The sequence below is a fragment of the Pelophylax lessonae genome (assembly GCF_965119305.1).
Source record: "Pelophylax lessonae genome assembly, chromosome: 2".
In the NCBI taxonomy this organism is placed as follows: Eukaryota; Metazoa; Chordata; class Amphibia; order Anura; family Ranidae; genus Pelophylax; species Pelophylax lessonae.
The window spans coordinates 452311485-452330108 of record NC_138769.1 but is presented as its reverse complement, the minus strand read 5'-3'; positions in this window follow the sequence as shown (position 1 = coordinate 452330108).

Sequence of the window (18624 nt, the reverse complement as noted above, 5' to 3'; positions counted from 1 at the left end):
TAAAGTGTTACTAAACCCACAACAGTAAAGTCCGTCTGTATATGCCGTTAAGCATGCTTGGTATACTCCCTGTGGAACCTAAGGGGTTAATCCTCTGCAGTGTGTAAAAAGGCTGATGGTCCGGTCTTTTCTGATCCTCCCCTTCTTTGAATGCCCCCAATAGATCTGCCAATAGAGCAGAGCTCTAGGAGGCACTCTGCGCATGCTCAGTTTGGTGTGTATTGCTAGAGTTTTTTTTTTTTTTGGAGGGTGCATGTGATCAGCACAGGGCCAATCAGCACTGTCCAGACAGAGAGGGTTTAGGGGTCCTGCAGCCTCATAGGAAAATGAAAACTCCTCCTACAAGCTTTAACAAGTGCTCACCTGGACACTTATAGAAGTCACAAGACTGCTATATACTGCTGATGGGAAAAGGTATTTAGCAGTTTATATTTACAAAAAAAATTGCATTTTAATGCTCTGTGTACTGTGGGAGGCCAGATATAGTTTATGCAGGGTCCTGGGTTTAGTAACACTTTAACAAATTAACTATAGGTATTGAGAGCATGATCATGAATACATAGGGAAGGGAACTCTGTCCCTGAAAGCACTCCCAAGATCCAGGTTTTATTGGTACAATGAAAATCCTACTACTGAATTGTATATCCCAGGACTCAGAATTAATATTCATTACTACATAGATTATGCTGCCACCTTCAGGTGAATAGACACTATCTGGAAAACAAATGCAGGCATCCCCTCCTAGCTCAGCTAAACCTCAGTTTCTCTATCATTCATTAACAAATGCAGCTTCATATCTTCTTAGCCATTGGGCTATGTTCCACCCATCAAGAATAGGACACTATGCAGGAAAAAGCTTTCACCACACTATTGGACTGTCCCTGCAGGCATAACCCCACACACTCTGCTATAGCCCTTAGTTTGTTTCTGCCTAGTTTAGGAGTAGGACCTAGTTCCTTGCTGGGACTTCGGTCTTAGCTGTAATTTTTTTGGAACCTTTTTTTTGTACTTTATTCTTTAAGTAGAGTTCCTGGAGAACTACAAGCATCAGCTGGCTGGGTTTCGGACTGGATAATCGAGATCCTTAAGGTCTCCCAGCCTGGCCAGCAAACGTGAGCAGGTTATAGCCCAGCACTAGGCCTCGCCTCGACAGAGCCCCAATGGATGGGGACGAGCCCCCGAGTGGACCATCCCACTGGGGCGGCGCAAATGACCTGGAGTGCCCCGAGTCACAGCGTACCCCTTGGCTAGCACACCCCCATCCTGGGTGGGATGTGGTCTGTTTGGAGTGGCGCCCACCTGATTCCGTGGTATGGTGAGTAAGTGTCCCCCCATTTCTCTGGCTGTCTCGGGGTGGATGTGGGCCCCCTCTATGGAATAGTTGGACCCTCAGGCATTCTCGGTTCCTCTGGCCTCTCCGGTATACCAAGCCCCCTCCCCTTAGCTGTCCCTCCCCCCATACATTTGGGGGGCTGATATATTGTGGCAGTTCTGCAGGGGGGGGGCCTGGACCATCCGATGCCTTTTATTTGCTGACCCCCCCCCCCCCCGGGGGGTCCTGGATACTGCATGGCGTGCCGTGAGGGCCGCCATTTTGCTGTAGACTTGCCCTGCATTGATGCCAGAATCCCTCGTAATATATGGGCAGCCATTTTCTAAATCTTCCTCAAAGGAATGCATGGGGCGGCAATTTTCTTGTGGTCCACAGTGCAGGACAGCATAGAGCAGGCATCAGACACTCTAGGCATGACCCAGGTGCTTTCACTTCCTGCGTCAGGTCGTTCTTTCTGCTGTACAGATCGTTCCTGCAAGCCTCCTGATCGGTTTGGTAACGTTTTTTTAATGTCTCTTGTGGGTTTCCTCACACACACTGCTACCAGACTATGTTAGGCAGTGTTTGGATCCTCCCTGGATGAGTTGATAAAATGCCTTACTGGTGGGAAGAGTACTCTTCTTCAATTCTCCAAGGGCAAGGCACCACGTGCTAGACAGGGGCCTTTTACTGCTCATAAGCAGCTTTTTCGTACCTTCGGGTCGCAAGAAAAAGGAAAGCCATTCAGGTCTTCTTGGAGTTCCAAGAAGACATGGTCAGGTAAACCGAAGACAGGCCAGTCCGGATCTGCAGACAAATCGGACAGGTTCTTCCTGTACAATCTGCGCATATCGCCAGACTGTTTATCGGATCTCCGAGCGACGGTGCAAGACCTGCTGTCACAAAGGGTGATTGGAACATTTTCAAGGGTTTTATTCAAACCGGTTTACTGTGCCCAGGAAGGAAGGCAAAGTGCGTCCAATCCTGGACCTTAAGGCTTTGAACTTTTTTGTGTGGGTACAGAGCTTTTGTAATGGATTCCATTCGCATGGTAGTGGTGTCCCTACACCAGGGAGACTTTTTGGCCTCCATAGATATCAAGGATGCATATCTACACATTCCTATCTTCGCTGGACACCAGTGTTTTCCCTGCTTCGCTATATGAGAGGAGCATTATTAATTTGCGGCGTTACCCTTTGGTCTCGCCCCCGCCCCCCAGGGTCTTTACCAAGGTGCTGTCTCCGGTGTTGGCATTACTGCGCCAACAGGGGAGTTCGGTACTGGGGTACCTGGACGAGGTAGAGGGCAGACTCTCACCCTGTTGGACGACTTGACTGTCACTGTCCAAACTCCGCAAGAGTTTGGTTGTAATCTCAATTTCAACAGGGTTCGTACGGTCATGAAAATCCTGGAAAAGTCATGGGATTTTGACATGACACTTTCCAGGCCTGGAAAAGTCCTGGAAAATTAGTAAAATTACTAAGTTTTGGAAAAGTCATGGAAAAGTGTTGTGCAACTATTTATTTTTGTCTTGGGGCCCCCTGTATTCTGTGGGAGCGGGGGACAGTAAGTGGACTATTTTCTCTGTTTCGGGTTTAGGCGGATTAATCTGCCGCAGCGCACAGCTGAAGCCTGATCACTGGTCTCTTCAATATGAATAGACCGTGACAGGCTGCGGCGGATTGATCCGCTGAAACGAAGAAATCGAGCATTTACTGTCCCGCTCTCAGGGACGTACCAGCGAGGGGGGGCGCGTGCACTGGGGGGTGTCAGGCCGGTGTCCACGGGGCCGCCCGCATCTGTGTGAAGGAGGTCAGTGAGAATGTCAGTGAGGACTGGAGTCTCGTGTGGAATGTCAGTGAGGACTGGAGTCTCGTGTGCTGGATAGGAGGGGGGTGGGATGGGATAGCTGCATAGAGAGGAATTGAACTTTCATATTCCTCATGTCGCTGAGTGTTGTTACTCCTCCTCTCAGAAGCTGCACTAGTAATTAGTGATGTCCGGTTCATGAACGAATCGTTCTTTTGAATCGATTCTTTTCAGTGAACTGGAGGACTCGGTGGTTCTTCCTGAACGAGTCGGTATGTAACAGTTCAGTATTCAGTGAAGGAGAGCTGCTCTGGGTTGATGGTAATATGATCCTAGAGTGAGGAGCTCAGCTCCTCCCTCTAACCAATCGGCGTCTCCCAGGCCAGCACACTGAAGATCCGGCCAGAAACAAGCTTGTATTGAACCGTTCAGGGAGAAGAGTGGAATCATTTCACTGATTAGTTCAGTACAGCAGTTACTAAATCAAAAGAATGGAAACCTATGAGTCGGTCTCTGTTAGCACAGTACACTAAGAACCGTTCATCACCAGCAGCACATACAGCTGTATAAATCAAAAGCAGATTCTGTGCATGTGAACTGCATTCTGATGGGCAAACTTCACAGTTAACATTGCCAGCTATCAGATCTGTCCGGTTTTTACAGTGCATGCATAGCAATAAAAGTCTAATCTTATTACTGTGGCCGAAGTACCCACACACAGTAGTAAAATCTGATCGTTATTCCTGTGCATAATCTGTAAAACCGGACAGATCTGATAGCTGGCAATGTTAACTGTGAAGTTTGCCCATCAGAATGCAGTTCACATGCACAGAAACCTGCTTTAAATGTATACAGCTGTCACCTGAAGTCCTGAACATGAGAATGCTGTCTAATCTGACAAAGTTTATTGTGTCTGACATACCGTAGGCTTGAGACACCTCTGAGAAGCCAAGAAGGAGTTAAATAAAAAAAAAAACATCCCCAGAGAGCTGCCAAACCTATGAGTCACTCCTCTGATTCAGCTCATTAGAATAGAGTTGAGTTGGAGCTTCAGTTCACTTGCTTGTCAGTAGACTCAGCAAGTGAACCGAAGATTCGATTCAATGAATCGGTTCATTTCAGTGAGTGACTCGAAATGAACCGATTCACTTCAAAGAGTCGAACTTCCCATCACTACTAGGCATATGGAAAGTTCAATTCATCTATATGCAGCTGCCCCATCCCCCTCCTATACAACTTCCTTTGCTGGCCCCCCTAAGTGCTCTTTTAGCCCCCTCCGTGCTCCTTAGTCTGGCTCCCCCAGTGATAGTGCTCCACTATATACACTGTGCTGGACCTTCTATTCCCTACACTGCTCCACTATATACACTGCTGAACATTATATTCCCCATACTGCTCTGCTGTATACACTGTGCTGGAAAACCTATTTTTTACTGTACATATGCTTTTTTTTTTTTTTACTATGCCCCACTGTATACACTGTGCTGGATCTTATATTCCCCTTACTGCTCCGCTGTATACAATGTGCTGGAATTAATAGTTTTCACACTGCTCCAATATTTACACTGTGCTAAACCTTACATTTATTTTAGTAAAAATATGCTGGGTGTGACATGGATTTTCTTCTTATTTAACGTGTATACATAGACATTTCATGAAACTTTAGGTCATGAATATTTACGTGAAGTCATGGAAAAGTCATGAAAAAGTCATGGAATTTTATTGGTTAAAATGTGTATGAACCCTGTTTCAAGAAACCTGCCTTGACACCTTCAATGAGACTGGATTATCTGGGCCTGACTCTGTATTCTGCTTTGGCGAGAGTTTTTCTTCCCCCGGACAAGTTGCAAAAATTGCAAGGGGGTGATCCGGTTGTTAGCAAACTGTACTCTCTGCGGACTTGCATGCGGGCCTTGGGTCTGATGGTAGTAACCTTTGAGGCGATTCAGTTTGTTCAGTTCCACACAAGACCCTTACAAAAGGAGATTCTCCTGAAATGGGACAAGGATCCAAAATCCTTGGATACTTTGATTCGGTTGAGCCGCAACACCAAGTCTGCTCTTCTGTGGTGGCTTCACTCGTCAGCACGTCCTTCCTGCAGTTGTATTGGACGGTAGTAACCACGGACGCCAGCCTGTCAGCTGGGGAGGAGTGCTGGTAGAGCCTTGCACCCAGGGGTCCTGGACGGTGGAAGAGTCCAAGCTGCCAATAAATATCTTGGAGCTCAGAGCGATAAAGCTTTGCCGGAGTAATTGGACGGCTCGTATGCAAGGTTGCCCGGTTCGGATTCATTTGGACAATGCCACGGCCGTGGCATACATCAATCATCAAGGGGGCACCAAGAGTGTCTTGGCGGCAATCCTGGATTGGGCTACAAATTTTTTTTCCAGCCCTTTCCGCCGTGCATATCCCAGGAGTGGATAACTGGCAGGCAGATTACCTGAGTCGTCAGGTGCTGGATCAGGGGGAGTGGTCCCTGCACCTCCTGTGTGTCCGGTGGGGCACACCTGATGTTGACTTTGGGCACTATCAAAGGCCAAGTGTCGGCTTTGGCTGTGTTTTTCCAACGTCCTTTAGCTACGCATGTCCTGATTCATACTTTTATTTAGGGAGTGCGTCATCTGGCGCCTCCGAGGCGATCCCCGTTACCTCCTTGGGATCGGATTTTGGTATTGTCGGTTCTTCAAAAACCTCCTTTTGAGAACATTAGGGAGATTCCTCTGCTTACATCATCTCTGAAGGTTGCCTTTTTGGTGGCTATCACTTCTGTTCGCAGGGTGTCGGAACTGGCGGCGTCATCTTGCCATTCGCCATATTTGGTGGGCCACAGAGATGTAGTGGTACTTCGACCTAATCAGTCGTTTCTTTCTAAGGTGGTTTCTGATTTCCATTTAAATGAAGACATTGTGCTGCCTTCACTCTGTCCTAAGCCCAAGCATCCCAAGGAAATTGATTTGCATTTTTTGGATGTGGTCTGGGCAATTAGTTTACCTGGCGGCTACTGAATCTTTCAGGAAATTAGACTCTCATTTTGTCCTTACCGAAGGACCTCAAAAAGGATTGGCTGCGTCTGCTGCGACCATATCCAGATGGATAAGGCAGACAGTGGTTCAGGCTTATTCACTGATGGGTCAAGTTCTTTCTTTCCCTGCGAAGGCGCATTCTACTAGAGCCTCTTATGCTTTTCGCCATCTTGCGTCAGTGATGCAAGTTTGCAAGGCGGCAGATTGGTCGTTGTGCACACGTTTACAAAATTCTACAAAGTAGATGTGTTGGCATCTTCGGATGCCTCTTTTGGCAAGGCTTTGCAGGCTGCTGTGTAAATGAACTTTTTTTTTTTTTTTTTCTCTTTTGAGGGTGTATGTTTTTTCAAGGTGAGCTCCAGTTAATCCTGGTTGAGCTCCTTGTTGGCTATGTTTAGCCTTTGGGGAATTACGTTGTTTTTCCCCACCTTTCATGACAATACTGCTTTGGGATGTCCCAATGGCTAGGAAGATATGAAGCTGCGTCTTTCAATGAATGATGGAGAAAACTGGATTTTTGACTTTTCTCTGAAGTTCATTGACAGACACAGCACCCGCCCCTCTCATGAGTGAAATGGGGTTATTGTCTTCTAAACACTGCTTGCAGCGAAACTAAGGGCTGTAGCAGAGTGTGTGGGGTTATAACTGCAGGGACAGTCCCATAGGCGTGGTGAAAGCTTTTTCCTGCCTAGTCTCCTATTCCTGAGGGGAGGAACATAACCCAATGGCTAAGAACATATGAAGCTGTGTCTGTCAATGAACTTCAGAGAAAATAATTTTACGATAACTCAAAAATCTATTTTTTTGTGCTGGTATCTTAGGGTAATGGGTGCTTCCTGAATCTCTCGGAGGATCTCTTGTTTTATGGGACTTTGCTCCTGCATCTCCAGGACCATTCTTTGCACCTTTTCCAGGCAGATGTGTTTGTGTTTTTTTTTTTTTTTTTTTTTAAGGTCTGTCACTATGTCCAGCAGGCCAAAAATGTCTGCATACAGGAGTGGAGATGGCCTGTAAGTCTCCCTTTTAGCATTGGATCCTGCAGGCTGTAACCTTGAGCCCTGGTTCACATTAATGCAATGCTAGAAATGCACAAGATAAGGTGCAATACTATTCAATATCTTCAAAAGTGCTCTCATGCAAAGGAAAAATGTTGTGACTTTCTACTTCCACCAGGTGTCACATCTAGGTGCTCTGGACTCTCACCTTAATGAGGTGTATATTGCGCCTATTATCTATCACTTGGTCTCCGATTCGATAGTTGAGGGTTTTTTTTTAAAACCGTTCCGATATCCTGTTATGACCACGGGTGTTTCCTGTCTTGTCCGTGTCTGGGGGGTTATATGCTTTCTAGCGTCCTTGACTTCTTAACGTACCTCGGGCTCAGTAAGCACAAAGGGGCATCATGGTGTAGTATATCAAACCAGTTTATTGTTAAAAAAATAGAGCTGCACTTACATTTAGCAGGTCTTTTGTATGCCAAGATAATACAAATACAGCGTTGGGAGCGCTTCGCTCCGATCTCCAACGTCACTTCCGGTAGTCTGGCGGCTCCTCCTACGCGTTACGTCACATCACGTGACTTCCTCAGGGAGTCTCCCTGAGGAAGTCACGTGATGTGACGTAACGCGTAGGAGGAGCCGCCAGACTACCGGAAGTGACGTTGGAGATCGGAGCGAAGCGCTCCCAACGCTGAGGAAGTCACGTGATGTGACGTAACGCGTAGGAGGAGCCGCCAGACTACCGGAAGTGACGTTGGAGATCGGAGCGAAGCGCTCCCAACGCTGTATTTGTATTATCTTGGCATACAAAAGACCTGCTAAATGTAAGTGCAGCTCTATTTTTTTAACAATAAACTGGTTTGATATACTACACCATGATGCCCCTTTGTGCTTACTGAGCCCGAGGTACGTTAAGAAGTCAAGGACGCTAGAAAGCATATAACCCCCCAGACACGGACAAGACAGGAAACACCCGTGGTCATAACAGGATATCGGAACGGTTTTAAAAAAAAACCCTCAACTATCGAATCGGAGACCAAGTGATAGATAATAGGCGCAATATACACCTCATTAAGGTGAGAGTCCAGAGCACCTAGATGTGACACCTGGTGGAAGTAGAAAGTCACAACATTTTTCCTTTGCATGAGAGCACTTTTGAAGATATTGAATAGTATTGCACCTTATCGTTTGGATTTATATATATGGACATTATGAAACACAGTATTGTATTAATTTTTATTGAAGAAAGCACAGAGCACCTTTGATTGATTTTGAAGAAATATTTATATTGAGTCAATTGGATAGTTATTCATTTTATTTGGAACATAAGCACTCAGCACTTTTTGATATATATAGAGACATATTGGAACCATTTAATTATTTATTTTGTATTATATGTAATCACGGTATATTTTAAGTGACTCACTATTTTTCAGCCAAATAAGAACACAGTTTTATTCAAGGATTATATACTGACTCACAATAGTTTATTAGGCACTTGTATTTTCACTTCTGAAGCGCGCCACAAATACAAATTAATTTTACCTATATAAACTGGTTTCTGGTACCAGCACCGTGGGGCTGCAGTAAGAAGGAAAAAATACACCACCTCAGATAGCGCAGGAACCACCCATACATTTTAAGAAATGCACAAGAGTTTCTGCGTTTCTTTGCATCACATTGCAAAGCAATCGCATGGCATCCATGCGATCTGCAGAGGTCGATGTTCTCTTAATGACACCCCGAAACAAGAGCGCAAAATGCAGTGCGATTGCCAGAATTGCATCGCATGGGTGTGAGCACCCATGCGATGCGATTCAGGTGCAGGGAGAAAAAAGGGTCCTGCAACATTTTGGTGAAGATGCGATTTCAGCCATACCAAATGTATGGCTGAAAACGCACTGCACAGACATTGCATGTGATGTGCACCGGAATGCAGTGCGATTCTTGTGCGAATCACGTGGTGTTTTCCATGCACCAGTGTGAACCTAGGTTCAATGTACAGTTTACCTAGTGATTTTGTTGACAAGGTGCTTTACAGATCCATGGCAGTAATTATTTAGGAAGGTGGAGTCAAGTCTCTGCGGGGTGCGCTGCCATAATGGGTGAAGTTTTGGCTTACTGCAGCAGGGACTGGTGAGTGCCTCTTTTGGAGTTGTGTTTGCCCCCCACTCCTTTGCAGTGTCCCTTCTTTGTTGTGTGTATGTGGTGCAGCATGGCATGGAATCTGTTGTTTTTTTTTTCCCTCTCTATGGGAGCGATATTTAGACTGGCTGCGTAACTGGGTGTGCTACTGCGCATGCATGAGCGCACCGTCTTGTGTCACTTCTCTGGGCTTTACTGCCCACATTGTTTAACAGCATCCATCCCAGCCATCCTGACTTTCACAACTGCTGACTGTGCTATATTCTTGTCACAGGAACACAACACGTAAAAGGGCACTTGTATTTTTGGAGGGTGCTGCCACTTTTAGTGCTTTGGCATAGGCCGACACTACTCTCAGCTGAGAGGACACTTCCCACTGGGTTACAGACCTATTATCCCTTGACAAGCAATGGCTTCTTACAAGCAGAGAGATGGGAAGTAGGGCAGTGGGGGTTCCCTAATTCTCTTGTTAGGTATGTAGTTTCTCTTGTAATGGCTCCTCTCTGGGTCAGATGAGGTTTGAATCCCTGCCCTTAGCTGGTATCTGCACCATTTCAGGGGCTCAATCTTCCACTTCCTTTGAGTTAAGGGAGGAATCCTCTACAGTCATTTCTGGGCTGAGAGATCAGCTGTCAGGAGTTCTCAATACCTTGGTGTGCAAATGTGGGTGCTATCCTTTTCCTACTTCCTTTTTGGCTGGGGGAGGAAGATTTGGAGGAAATGATTCTGGAAGAGGAAGGGAAGGCTGTTGAGAAGCAGGAATCCTCCATAGATAAACAAATTCCATGTGGAATCTCAGTGTCCAAGCGTGTCTCAGGCACAGAAGGCCACGGTGGACTTACTGGTGGATGTGAGTTAACTTGGTTTTGCCAGTGTTGCAGTCTTCTCGTTTTTGAATGTCTCTTAACAAATTCCCTTGTAGCTACTTACACACAAGGTTGTATTTTAATGGCTAGTACCATGGCTCACAGGGTTTCAGAGGTGGCTGTGCTTTCCTGCAAAGAATCTTTCCTGGTCCTTTTATCAGGATGAGGTGGTATTGAGACATCAATCCTCCTTTTTTGCCTAAGGTGGTTTCTTAATTTCAGGACATTGTGTTTCCACTCCTTTATCATACTCTTAGGAATGTGGTTCAGGCTGAATTTTTTAAAAAGTACGACTTTTGACAAATTCTGTTTGCTCTGCCTGAAGGACCTCATATGTCAGACTGCCCTAAATCGTATATGCCTGGAAAAAAGGCAGACAAACCTACCTAGAATTGGTGGATTTTGAAGCAAAGTTCTCTTTTCCAGCCATGTTGCAATGGTTGGGATTCAACCCTAGTGCTGCCAGGCAGAAGTGCCTTATGCCGGAAGCTGGCATCAGATGAGGCCACAATGCATGCCTTGTGTTCTAGGAGGATGGATGTTTTTTCTTTTTTTGCTCTACTGTGTTAAAAAAAAAAAAAACGAACCTATTTTTGCCAGCAACATTTTTTTTAAGTTTTTCTTTTTTTTCTTCTAAACACTCTTCTCTACACGGCGGCTTAAATTGATCAATCCGATTGTAGTTATCTGGCTTGGTTGTGCTCAGCTTGGCTTTTGGAATGCCATGTCCAGGCCCCGTTGGACTGGATGTTGCTAAGATAGCCTGGAAGTGACCTTCTGCATTGGGTGTTTTCCAGACTCCGTTCTGGTGAAAAGTGAGTCAGGAATGCTTTTCAGATCCAGAGTTGTTGGCGTTGCTCTGTCTCTGAAGATAATTTGTAAAAAGGCAGATTGGGCCAACCTCAGGGATGCTACCTGAAGTGCACAGGTTGCTGGGTGCCTTTTTTAAAATTACTAATTTCCTAGCAGTTTCCACCACAGAAGGGGTTTGTACTGTGGAACTGAGCATGGACACCATCCCAGGGATAGACCATTGCACGCTCTTTCCTGCTATACAGTGTTGCGAAACATCTCCCTGCTGTCATGTGATTGCAACATGTCTGTAGACAGGGGTGGACGGGGAAGACAGTTACGCTGCACTGGGTGTCCCCCAGCTCACACTATATTATTGGTTCCGGTGCTACTTTCAGCACACCTACTGACATGGCCAATGACGGCAGCCTGGAATGCTGCTGTCCTCTGCTTACAGAGTCCATTATATTGTTGCAGTCGTCCATAGCTCTGTTGGGTGTGACCAGCTCTCCTGCACTCTTGGCTGAAGATTTTACTACAACCATGCAAGAGTTTTTTTCTTATGGTAATGGAAAAACTGAATTTTTGTAAAATCTTACTGTAAAATTCCTTTCTCTGTCGCTCATTGACAGACGCAGTCCTCTTTGATTAATATCAAATTGGGTTATACTGCCCTCTACAGGAGTAGGACACTAGGCAGAAGAAAACGTTCTGGCCACACCTTAGGGGCAGTCCCAGAGGGTATATGCTCTCTCTCTCTGCTACAGGATGTCAGTTTTTTTCTGTCTAGTCATGAGTAAGGTCCTAAGTTCCTTGCTGGGATCTTTGGTCCGGGCAAGATTTTTTTAGACAAATTCTTTTTAGTTAGCTTTTTTTCTCCAGTTGTTCCTGTGTGATCTTCAAGCAAAGATGCCGGATCTGGGCGATGGGCTGGATATTGAGGTCCAGTGGTCACCCCAGCCGGCCTACAAGCGCGTGCAGATTCCAGCTTCGCGCTGGATCGGCCGCGACACATTTTAACAATTATGCTGGAGCTGGGCGACGGGCTGGATGTTGAGATCCAGTGGTCACCCCAGTCAGCTTACGAGTGCGTGCAGGCCCTAGCTCCGCGCTGGGTCGGCCTGCGACATAGTCCCGCTGGACGGGGACTGGCCCTGCGAGTTAAACGTCTTGCCAGGACGCCTACGACCAGTCGGAAACTGAGTCATGGCGTCCGTATTGGTCGACAGCCCCCCCACCTCGGTGAAGAGGGGTTCTGTTAGGAGTGGGTGCCCGCCGGTTCCGGTATGGTGAGTAGAATGTTCCCCCTCCCCCCCCTGTCGGGTTTTGGGATGGATACGGGCCCCTCTGTGGATGGTCGGACCCTCTTGATCCTAGGGTTCCCCTTCTATCCTATGACATGTTTCACAGATCTCCCTCTTGATAGTGTGATTTGGTGAATAAGAGATACACTCCAGGAGGCTTGGTTTGGGAGCTGACTATCTGATAGTCACTGTAAAGAACTGGCGCTGTAAGAGAAGGAAGCCATGACTGGGGTCAAGGATGGAGACAGGGGCTGGCTTTACTAGTTGTAATAGTCATGTAAAAGGGTGATATAATCAAGCACCTACCCAATGCATAGTGATGCAGCTACATGGACTACCGCCATCCTCCCGCAGGTCGCACGGCACAAGCCGCTGCTATCCTTCCGCAGGCCGCACGATTCAGCAGGCCGCCGCCATCCTCCCGCAGGCTGCACGAGATCCACAGGCCGCCGCCCTCCTGCCGCAGGCCGCACGGATCCCGCAGGCCGCCGCCATCCTCCCGCAAGCCACACGAGATCCGCAGGCCACCGCCCTCCTTCCGCAGGATGCACAGATCCCGTAGGCCGCTACCATCCTCCCGCAGGCCGCCTGAGTTAGCCGCCATCTTTGCGCAGGCCGCCATTTTGGCGTAGCCTGGTGTCTCCTGCATGGGGGCGGCCATGTTTGATATGCCCAGCTACCTCGAGGAGTAGCAGTGGGAGCGCCGGAAGGTGTGTAAAGGGGCGGAGCCGCCTCCTTTACCCGGGAAAACTATTCACAAGACTGCCTGTTCTGCAAAGGACAGCGCTGAGAGCAGTTTGGTAGAAGCTTCTGTGCATCAGGTGGTGAGCCCTTGGGGTCTCTCTCTGTGGGGGTCCAAAGCAGGTAACGCTGAGGGGCGCTGTTGCGCTCGGGGGTTACACATAAAAAAAAAAAAGTTTTTTTTTTTTCTTTTGCAATCTTTGTTTGCTGGCAAGTGTTCCTGGATTAGTCATGGACCCTGCCACACATGTATCCCCACCTGATCCCCTCGAGGTGGCCGCAGGACCCTCCAGTTCCCCACTTACTATTGATGCATTGTCAGCGGTTTTGGAGTCTTTTGTATCCCGGGTGGAGGTGGCCTGTCAGGGACGGGGAACAAAGAAGCGACCCCCGCCTACCCCTATTTCATCTGACACTTCAGATACAGATTCTGAGCCTGTCACTGCAGCTGCAGGTCCCTCTTCTGGGGCTTGTGTCTCGGGTACGGTCTCCTCAGACAGTGGGGAGGAAGTTTCTGCCTCCGCCATAGCACAAGAAGAAGCGTTGGTGGATGCACTAGTTGTGTCTGTCCGATAAACCTTAAGTCTTTAGGTTACACCGGCAGAGGTAGCTGATACTGAAATTCCTTTTGGTACTACCAAGATGGTGAGGGTGTTTCCCTTGCCCAAATGTTTTGGTAATATAATTAAAGAGGAATAGGGTCGTCCAAAACGAACCCCTGGTATTTCCAAACGCATTGCTAGGCGTTATCCGTTTGAGGAATCCCTCCTTAAAAAATGGACAGTACCACCATTGGTGGATTCACCAATTTCCAGACTAAATAAAGCTACGGTTATCCCATTGGAGGACGCTCCGTCCTTTAGGGATCCGGTGGATCGTAAGGTGGAAGCCGTGTCCCGCTCCATCTTTTCCCTGATCGGGTCAGCCTTTAGGCCAGTGATTGCAATTGGGTTGGTTTCACAAACATTGACAGAATGGACCAAGTTGTTACGCCGGGATTTGGTGGGGAGAAGCATCCCCCCGGCAGTATCAGACTTGCTGGAGCAGATGATACAAGGGCTACAGTTTGTCTGTGACGCCGCTCTGGACGCCACTCCATTGTTGGGGCGTGCATCGATTTCAGCAGTGGTCCTCAGGCGTGTGCTGTGGTTAAAGTGCTGGTCGGCGGATCAAGGTTCCAAAAAAGCTTTGGCTAATCTCCCCTTTCAGGGGAATCGCCTATTTGGGGCCACCTTGGATGAGATTATCAAGGATCTCACTGGGGGCAAGAGCACTTTTTTGCCACAGAATACTAGGGGTAAAGGACCTCGTCAGAGACGGGGGCCTTCCTTTTCCGCTCATAAAAAGTTTTTTCGCTCCGCTGGGGCGGGCGATAAGGCAAAGCCCCTTCAGGAGGATTCAAGGGGCGCTGGTCGCGTAAACAGAAGTCCAGCTCTTCCAGAGCTGAAGATAAGACTACTAAAGCCTGAAGGTGCGCCCCCACCCATATCTGGGGTGGGGGGTCGTCTTCACCGGTTTCCGGATCCATGGCTTTCCAGAATCCCGGACAAATGGGTTCGCGAAGATACAAGATCGAGTTTCGATCACTTCCACCGGGGCGATTCTTCCCTTCCAATATCCGACTATCCCCGGATCGCTTAGAAGCTTTGTGGGGGGCAGTAACGGATTTGATGCAACAAGGAGTGGTGGTCCACGTTCCTTGGACAGAGCGTTTTCAGGGGTTCTATTCGAACCTATTCACAATACCCAGAAAAGAGGGCAAGGTGCGTCCAATTCTGGACTTAAGAGCACTCAATCTTTTTGTCAGGGTACAAAAATTCAAAATGGAGTCCATTCGCACAGTAGCGGCCTCCCTACATCAGGGGGATTTTCTGGCGTCCATAGACATCAAAGATGCCTATCCTCACATTCCCATTTACGCAGGACATCAGCGTTTCCTGCGTTTTTCCGTAGAAGAGAACCATTATCAGTTTGCGGCGTTACCCTTTGGTCTCGCCTCGGCTCCCCGGGTCTTCACAAAGGTGTTAGCCCCAGTTTTGGCGCTGTTGCGACAGCGAGGCACATCGATTCTAGGATACCTAGACGATCTTTTGCTTCGTGCGGAGTCTCCGCAGACTCTGTTGCTAAACTTGGAGATCACCATGATCTCTTTACAAGAGTTTGGGTGGCTGGTGAACCTGCAGAAGTCATCTCTGGTTCCCACCAGGAGGCTGTAATATCTGGGTCAAATTTTAGACACATCCCTGGCAAAAGTGTTTCTCCCTGCGGAGAAACTCCAGAAGATTCAATCAACTATTCAGTTGTTACTGTCCGTCAACTGGCCTTCCCTTCGGACTTGCATGAGGGTCCTGGGACTGATGGTGGCCTCCTTCGAGGCAGTACCATTTGCCCAGTCCCATACCCGAATCCTTCAAAAGGAGATTCTTCTCAAATGGAACCGGAATCCCGATTCCCTGGACAATCGGATCCGACTGAGCGAGCGGACCAGGGAGTCTCTGGTCTGGTGGCTTCGGTCTCCGATGCTCAGCCAGGGGAAGTCATTTCTTCCAATATACTGGATGATTGTCACCACGGATGCCAGTCTATCCGGGTGGGGAGGAATTTTCGGCAAATTATCTGCTCAGGGGCTCTGGTCCCTGGAAGAGTCCAGGTTACCGATAAATGTATTGGAACTGAGAGCGATCAGACTTTGTCTGATTCATTGGCCCGGGGCAGCCCGGTGCGGATCCAGTCGGGCAATGCCACAGCAGTGGCTTACGTCAATCACCAGGGGGGCACCAAGAGTGTCCTGGTGACCATAGAAGTGGCCCGCATTCTTCGTTGAGCGGAACGATTTGTTCCAGCTCTCTCCGCGGTATTCATTCCGGGGGTGGAGAATTGGCAGGCAGATTATCTCAGCCGTCAGATTCTGGATCAAGGGGAATGGTCTCTTCATCCAGAGGTATTCCACCAACTGTGCCTTCATTGGGGCACCCCGAATGGGGATCTGTTGGCATCTCGGCTCAACAGGAACGTGCGGAGGTTTGTAGCTCGCTCCTGCGATCCTCTAGCAGACGCGCTGGTCGCCCTGTGGGGGCAGTATCAGCTACTGTATGCCTTCCCTCCTCTCAAGTTGCTGCCGAAACTTCTTCGCAGGATAGAGGTGGAGGGAATCCCAGTTATCCTGGTAGCTCCGGACTGGCCTCGTGGGGCCTGGTACGCCGACCTGATCAGGCTGGTCGCAGACGTTCCTTGGCGACTTCCTCTCAGGGAGGATCTGCTGTCGCAGGGACCGATCTTCCATCCTGCTTTACGATCGCTGGCTTTAACGGCCTGGCTATTGAGACCCAGGTGCTGAAGGACAAAGGATTGTCAGCTTCAGTTATTCCTACTCTAATTAAAGCAAGGAAAGCGACTTCCAGAAAAGTCTATCATCGCACATGGAAGTCTTATATCGCGTGGTGTGAATCCCTTGGCTTCCCTCCACGTTCTTACTCGGTGGACCGAATATTGGCCTTTCTGCAAAAGGGGGTTGAGCAAAGACTGTCCTTGAGCACCATCAAGGGTCAGGTTTCAGCGTTAGCAATCTTCTTTCAGAAGCCTCTGGCTACTCATTCCTTGATGTAGAGTTTCATCCAGGGAGAGCGGCACCTGGCTCCGCCCGTGCGTGCACCCTTGCCACCCTCGGATCTTAATTTGGTGTTGTCGGTTCTTCAGAAACCTCCCTTTGAAAATATCAGGGAGATTCCCTTGGTTACTTTATCCCAGAAGGTGGCCTTCTTAGTGGCTATCACTTCTGCACGCAGGGTGTCAGAACTGGCGGCATTATCCTGTCGTTCCCCATATCTGGTGGTTCATAAGGATAAGGTGGTTCTTCGTCCGAATCCATCCTTCCTTCCTAAAGTGGTTTCAGAGTTTCATCTGAATGAGGATATTGTGTTACCTTCCCTGTGTCCTAAGCCCAGCCATCCTTGGGAGTTTGCATTAAACTCCCTGGATGTGGTTTCGGGCGATCAGGGTACACTTGACTACTACGAACTCGTTTCGTAAGACGTTATCACTTTTTGTGATCACGGATGGCCCTAGTAAGGGGTTGCCTGGTTCTGCCACGACCATCTCTAGATGGATCAGACAGACGGTGGTACAGGCTTATTCTATTAAGGGTCGGATTCCTCTGTTCCGTGTTAAGGCGCACTCCACTCGGGCGCTTAGTGCTTCCTGGGCCTTCCGCCATCAGGCGTCAGTGGTTCAGGTTTGCAAGGCGACTACCTGGTCGTCGGTTCATACCTTTACAAAATTGTATAAGGTTGATGTGCTGGCATCGGCGGATGCCTCTTTTGGCCGCAAGGTTCCTGCAGGCCGCTGTTTGAGGAGACCGTTGGTCTACCTCGAGGGTTTGTTGGGTTTTTCACTTGGGTCTCATCTTTTTGCTCGATGAGTCCTTAATGCTTCTGGTTGGCTCCGGTTGGGCCTTCTGGATTGGATTTTGATTTCCGTTATCTCACCCCTCATTTGTGGCACTGCTTTGGGACGTCCCAATTTGATATTAATCAAAGAGGACTGCGTCTGTCAATGAGCGACAGAGAAAAATGGATTTTTGTAAGAACTTATCGTAAAATCCTTTTCTCTTAAGCTCATTGACAGACGCAGTACCTTCCCCTCTATTTTTGAGTTGGGTTGGGTTAAAGTCTCTGACACTGCTTTGTGACATAACTGACATCCTGTAGCAGAGAGAGAGGATATACCCTCTGGGACTGCCCCTAAGGTGTGGCCAGAACGTTTTCTTCTGCCTAGTGTCCTACTCCTGTAGAGGGCAGTATAACCCAATTTGATATTAATCAAAGAGGACTGCATCTGTCAATGAGCTTAAGAGAAAAGGATTTTACGGTAAGTTCTTACGAAAATCAATTTTTCTCTGAGTCCTCTGACAGTCGCCGCCCACTCATTCAGTCTTCACCAATGGGTATTGACCTCTTATCCATAGGAGCAAGCTAGGAATAAGACTTGTTAGAAATAAAGCAATTTACATACCTGTAGGGGGCTGTCCCACTGGTCCAATACCCCCCTGCTATCTGTATTCCCAACTCAATTTGGTAGCAAGCAGTTAAAGTCCAAAAGAACCTCACTAGAGGGGCAGGGGTGGCGACTGTCAGAGGACTCAGAGAAAGGAATTTTACAAAAATTCAGTTTTCTCTTGTGTCCTCTGACAGTCGCCACCCACTCATTCAGTCTTCACCAATGTGATGTCCCAAAGCAGAGTAGACATCAGGGGTGGGAAGCGCAACTGTCACAAAGGCAACGCAGCACCCAGGTCAGAGAAAGGAACCTTATCTGAGCAGAAAAGTTAAAAACTCTGGGTAACAGAAAAGCTCAACTGGAGCAAACAAAGGGGAAAACAACCCCAACAGACAGGGACAGGCAACGTCCTGTCCCCATCAAGGTACTGCCACACACAGAACTTTGCGGCCAACGGAGGCATCTGCTGATGCCAAAACATCAAGTTTGTAGAATTTGGAAAAGGTGTGCACGGACGACCAAGTCGCTGCCTTGCACACCTGGGCCACCGAAGCCTGATGTCGGAAAGCCCAGAACCCACTCACTGCTTTGTTAGAGTGCGCCTTGACAGGGAAGGGCGGTACCCGTTCCCTAATTGAA